At 40.2% G+C, this 6,608-nt stretch overlaps 1 non-coding gene and 1 pseudogene across 1 annotated transcript; both read left to right on the forward strand.

The window, feature by feature from the left end:
- The first annotated feature begins 2,068 nt into the window (after positions 1-2,068).
- Positions 2,069-4,588, forward strand: LOC133456411 (carbohydrate sulfotransferase 6-like; annotated as a pseudogene).
- Positions 2,541-2,622, forward strand: trnal-aag (transfer RNA leucine (anticodon AAG)). Its single transcript has one exon. It is a non-coding gene; the product is annotated as a tRNA-Leu (tRNA).
- Positions 4,589-6,608: the final 2,020 nt, after the last annotated feature.

The raw sequence follows: 6,608 nt of genomic DNA on the forward strand, positions 1-6,608 counted from the left end.
AGGAGCCAAGGGTCCGGGTAGAGAGGAGCGATGCACACCCCAGGAGTATCCACAGGATTAGCCACAGCATGCTACATCCAGCAGTTAAGCGTGTTGAGGTGGTGGTGGCTGAGGACAGAAAACAGCGGTGACCAGTAAACGAGTAATGGCAGAGTGAGCATCTAGCTAGTAGTTGCTCTAGCCGCCAGTTAGCCCGGTGGTGCAGAGCAAAACTTACTTGCGAGGGCTCCAAGAGGAGCCCACAGCGGAGAGAAGACTCAGACAGTTGCGGTGTACACACGCCCTGGCCCTGGCAGCTGTTTTGATAGTAAGATCTGAAATGAGGATGTTTGGACAGATCGGATCAGAATTGATGTTATAAAAAAAAAAAAATAAAGTTAGTCAGAGGTTTTGCGGGATGTGTTGCAGGCATAAAATTTAAAAGTGGATTGAAAAGAAAAAGGTAGGTCTCTGCATTTAACCCATCTCTAATTAGACTAGAGAGCAGTGGGATGCCATATGAACGGGGCCCAGGGTGGTTGACCTGGGGATTGTGAACCTGGTCCTCCAGACTCCAGTCCACTTCTGTAACCGCTAGGCTGCCACTCCCCAAGGGAATCACTGAATATTCATGATAGCAACATGGCTACCAATTATTTAGTCAATAATTAGTCATCATATCATTGATTTTCTCTCCCCCTCTTTTCTTTCTCAGTAATATGTCGCTGTAATAACTTGTAATAACAGTGTGGTTGTTTTTCCCTCAACTGCATGAATAATTTCAGCCTCACGGGGGCGACATTGGCCAGGTTCACATCTGGCTGCTTACCTGACATCACAACATCCAATTCAGTGCAGCAGTTGGGCCGTCACCCTTTCATACAGGGAACTGGGATCTGTTTTATTCATTTAAAAGTGTCAATAATGACTGTTCACATTGGCTATTTTTCAGGCCAGCGGTTATTTTCAGTGACGACAGTCGACCAAAACTGTCAGGAAAGGGGTTGTGATTAAACATGGGAACAAAGCAGAGAGCAGCTGGCCTTGTAAAACACACTTTCATCACGGAGAAAATTTAAACCTCTGCTAACATAATTCCTTCCTTTTCATGATAAAGGACACAGGTTGGTCAGCAGAAATTCAAACCATACTGGGAATCTAGGTCTTTGTGCAACAATAATTTTTAATAGCTTTGAATAAATTGCACATCTTGCTTATGCAATTTTTAAATATAAATCATATTTAGATATGAATCACTTAGTATCAAGTGGCTGTTCCTACACTTCCACTTAATATTAGACCAACCTGTTGGCTTCCCCTGTCTGTCCTTGTGTGTTTTGAACGCAACAGAAGAGAGAAAAGCAGCAACAAGATGTAACAACATCCTTACATCTTAAAGGTCTATGAATTATGGCCTTTAAACATTTTGGTTTTATTGTCATGTTTTGAAATTTTGAGGAGCAATAAATAGTTAGATGTTCAGATCCAACCCTATCTCCTATGTAGGACCAAAACTGATGTAATAAAAAAGCAGAATTATATATATATATATATATATATATATATATATATATATATATATATATATATATATATATATATATATATATATATATATATATATATTTGTTGTTTTTCCTTTTCTTCTACGTGCATTTTTTTGTGTTTACCTTTCCTTGTCTCCTCTTTTTACGTTACCTTATGCATTTATGCCTCATTATGCAAAGGAGGAGGTCTGCCATTTTTGGACCAGCTGCTCTACTATTGGTCAATAAACAGCAAGGAGCAGGATCGGACCAAGATTAAGTCTATAGCACAACCAGCGGTGACACACTGCATAAACAAACATACCCCTCTCATTCGTTGAAGTGTAGAATAATGCTGCTGTAATGTCTTTTTGTTTTCACAATCAGCCCTCACTGAAGACTTAAAATTGTTTAATGGATTAATTTCTAAAATGATCTTTTATGTTATGTATCATGTGGTGTGCGGATGGTCAAAGGGACATTATCAAATTTCAACGTGTTTATTTAATTAGTGAAATAAAAAGAAGCAACAAGCGTGTGGAGCAAGATGGTGAAATGAATATATGAGGTAAGTTTGTGAAGCTGCAGTGAGTGCTGTGATTAATCATTTTCTCCAGGTAGAGGCGCTGTAGGAGCAAGAAATTGTAGTTGTTTTGAATGCAACAGAAGAGATAAAAGCAGCAACAAGATGTGAAGAGCTGATGTGGGAGCTGGTGTGTTGTGACGGTAGTTATTATAAGAGTAGAGGGAGTGTAAAAAGACTGGGTCTCGTTGTATTACTCAGGCTGCACTTCAGCATCTATTCACAGGTGCGACTCCACACCCAGCAGGGACATCACACACTTATCTGTCTTTTAACTTTTAATAAGGAGTTTTTATGGCTTTTCTTCAGACTTAGAAGTTATCTGAAAATGTGATTCCAACATACACATCTACAAATGAATCCAGTGAAAAGCTTTGAAAAAGGGCAAATGAAAAAGGGAAAACAAAGGAGAATTAATTGCAAAGAAAAGCAGCTTTCTTCCACCAGTCAGTGGTAGTGTGGCCGAGCGGTCTAAGGCGCTGGATTAAGGCTCCAGTCTCAGAAGAGGCGTGGGTTCAAATCCCACCACTGCCATCAACACATGTTTAGAAGCTGATGACTGCACTTTACATCAAATAACCTAAACCTTGTTTGTGATGAGCCTTGTTACAGGGACTTTTGTGAACCAATGTTGCAGGAATCCTTCTAAAACTATGTAAACCCTGTAACATCTGAATGCTGTTAACTTACTCTTCAATTTATAATGTTTGCTGTGACTTGATTGTTGTCCTCTGATGTGGGTCACTTTGGATAAGAAGTTCTTCTAAATGTTCTGTAATCTTAAAATAAATCCTAAAAACTTGAGGCTTCTCTTCCATGTACCATCTAAACACCTGAAAAAAAAACAGAAGATCACATCACTGACGTCCCGTTTCGGATCTGAACCTGGTCATTGTAACAACATCCTTACATCTTAAAGTTATAGTCTGTAATGTTGGAGAGCCAGCAAGATTTGAAAGTGGCACCTCCTCTAAGCCCCGCCCCCTCCTCCCCCTCCCGTCAGCGCTCCGTCCAAAGCCACGCCCCCACAAACTTTGGGGAACGCGCATTTGCAGGAGTCGAGTGTTCCAGGACATTTTGGACAGCACATTTTCAACAAAACTACTATTATTCACTGGCTACTCTCAGGATGGAAGGACCATTTCACCCAGTATAACAATAAATGTTTTTGAATACGATCACAGACTATACTTTTAAACCAATTAGTTTCATGTTAGTTTACTTACCTGCAAAGAAACAAATTATGTATTCATCTATTGCAAATCGATTACCCCCAAGTACTATGAAACAGAATGTTAACTAAGAAAAGAAAATCAGCTAAAACTCAACAGTATTTTTGGAATGCTAGGTTGTTGGTTTGGATACAGTAAAAACAAGCGGTTTGGACACTTCGTTGTCACTGGTACTGTATAAACCTTGAGCATTTATCAGAAGGGCATCAGTAACCTGTCTGTTCTCCAAGATGGTTTTACAGTTATTATTATGTATTGATGAAATGTGGCAGTTGGTCAAAAATACAAATGTTCTTCTTTTTACTCAATTTTTGCAGAACAGGCATCACTCTGTTCCTTAAAGGACATAAAGGAGGCAGCTGTACACCAGTACCAGGAGCTGACAGATATCTACAAACATGTGTTCCAGGTATAAAATGCTTCGCACAGACTCTCCGAATGGCTATGAGGGATCAAATACGGAGTTTATTCCATTGTGACTTCTCAGTGATGGATTCATACTTGCCGCAGAACCCCAGGGTATCCTCCTTGTTTGCATGGAGTCAAAGTCGAGCACTGTGCTCACCACCAGTTTGTCCTATCACACTACGCGACCAGTTTAATGAAACTCAGTGCAAAATGAATTGTAACATTGAAGGCCTGCAGAAGGCGCAGGAGGCCTGTGACATGTATAGTCACGTAGTGTTAAAAATAGTACGAGTTTATGAGTTGGAATCACTTTACCCTCTTTTAGAGGACCCAAACCTGGATCTCTGTATCGTCCATCTGGTCCGAGACCCAAGGGGCATGCTGGAGTCTAGAGAGCGGTCAGCTGCAGATTTTGTGATGGATGACAATATTCTCTTGGAGCAGAGAAGAGTACCCCCATTAGAATTTCAGTATCGGGAAATGCAGCAGATGTGCCATAGCCATGTGCGCATTAATCAGAGAGTCCTCCTCCGTTTCTAAAAGGACGCTACAAATTGGTTCGCTTTGAGGATGTAGCACGCAACGCATTCAAGGAGATAAATGGCATTTTTGAGTTTGTAGGTTTAGAGATGACCCCCCAACTGGAGGAATGGCTCTACACTGCAACCCACGGAAAGGGCAGAGGCAACAAGAAAGGAGCTTTTCAAACTTCCTCTCAAAGTTCTCGCACCTTGTTGCCGTACAGCAAGATCAAAAGTCTTCAGGAAGTGTGTAAAAGGGCCATGTCACTGCTGGGTTACAAGACAGTTAACAGTGAAACAGAACAGAAAACACTTGACATGGATCTGCTGACTCCATGAGAATCCCTTCAGTTTACATGGGTGTCAAACAAACAGAATTCAACTAACATTTAAAGTGTTTCCCCTAGGATTATGTTAGACAGCCTCTTTGATTTTGTAAATGTGATATTAGTTTTTCTCAGTTGCTAACACACTCCTGTCGTGTAGATCAATTGATACTATACACAATCTTGTCCTAGTAAAATACTATTTGCTGATCTGAGTCATTCCTTCTGCTAAACACTTAACATATCATCATGCAATAAAACACAATTGTCACTATGATGCACTTCTGATGCGTAATGGTAACCACAAGTGGAAAAAGACCAGCACACGTAAAACAAATATGTCGTGTGTTAAACACAGTGACACAAAACTGATCCCACTTGTTTTTCATGAAATGAAGATGTATAAAAAAACGTTTAGATTGCAAGCAGGATAGGTTTGTGTAAAAGGAAGAAGATGGCAAAAATAAGAAGGAAGAAGGATGAAGAAAAATAAAAGTGGTCATTTCTGATAAAATTCTAGCTACGGCCTTTCACCATGGAATGCGTGGAATGTTACCGTAATGAGGGATGCATTCAGTGAATCGAACCACCCATCAACCACCCACTGTATATCCACTATGATTCAGAGATATAGACTTACTTACAGGTACAGTCTGCTTTACTGTACTTTTTGTACTTTTTTAATCATAGACAAAACGGTTTACTGTGTATATTTTCATTTCAGAACATTACATTACAGATATTTTGCACATTTACTTTTTGGAGAATTGAAAGACTGCTAGTTGGGGGGGTGCCCAAAGATCTGTGCTCACGCCACAAAAGGTGGTCTGTCAAAACAATCCCATTAGACTTCATGAAATACAGCAACAACTTATTGGAAACCTCACAAACTTTGTGGGAATCAATAGTGTGAGCCTTCACTCTATCATTTTTTTTCTCTATTACAACAGAATGTGAACAAAACAAATGTATAGTGTATTTTGCACGTAAGTCTGACTCAGTTATTTATATTAGATTGTGCAAAGCAATTGTGAAATCTTTTCTTTAGCTACTTTTGAGACGCTAAAAACATGTGCTACACTGTAATCTGATCAATAAACATTTCTCCATGGGCCACATTCCTTTAACGCCATGTTGGAAACCACACAAACTTTTCAGTTTTGAACTTGTGTAGTTGAAGTTTTGTGTTTATAATTCTCAGCAAAGGGCAGTAGGATTCAAATGTTTTGTTTTACTAATTGTGAAAAATTAGATCAAAAGAGTGAACTGTGGCACTGTATTTAATGTTAAGGGATGGATTTGTGAGATCGTAAATATAATTTTATCTGATACCCACAGAAGCCGATTCAGAATTCTGTCCTCCGCAATCTTGTGGTTACTGGTTTAAAGTTTTTCCCGTTTGCTAAAAACACTAAACCCTATTGTCTGAACCATATTCTCAGTTGCCTGAACCCACTGTTTGAATCAATCACTCTTTTGGCAAAACCACAAGCACTTTTCACCTGTGTAGACACAACTTGCCAACACGTTTTCATGGTGAAGCACCCGTGCTGCATAATGGTGAGCACAGGTGACAAAAGTCAAACACAATCAAAGCACAGGTGTCACCACTTGAACACAACAACTCAAAATGTATCAAACTTGTGGCTATTGAAAAATGTTTTTCAATATAAAACGTGTCTGAGTGTTTTGTCTTGTAATCAGGGCACTCAAGTTTGCCCCATTGACCCAGCTTCATCAGAAAGAACAAGTTTTACTATATCAAATACACTGTTTCTCAGGCTTCCTCGCACAGTCCAAAAACTTGCATAGTTAGTTAATTGATGATTTTAAATTGCCCGTAGGTGTGAGTGATTGTGCATGGTTGTTTGTTTATATATGTGGCCCTGCGATAATATGGCGATCCGTCCAGGGTGAACCACCCGCGAGAACAGGGGCCGACCAGGAGGCACTCGCAACCCAGGCCACCAGCAATCCCACAGAGGGGAGAGGTAGGAAGGAGGCAACTGACCGCCAGCGAGGCCACCCCCCCC

This window comes from Cololabis saira, chromosome 12 (genome assembly GCF_033807715.1).
Source record: "Cololabis saira isolate AMF1-May2022 chromosome 12, fColSai1.1, whole genome shotgun sequence".
Classification (NCBI taxonomy): Eukaryota; Metazoa; Chordata; class Actinopteri; order Beloniformes; family Belonidae; genus Cololabis; species Cololabis saira.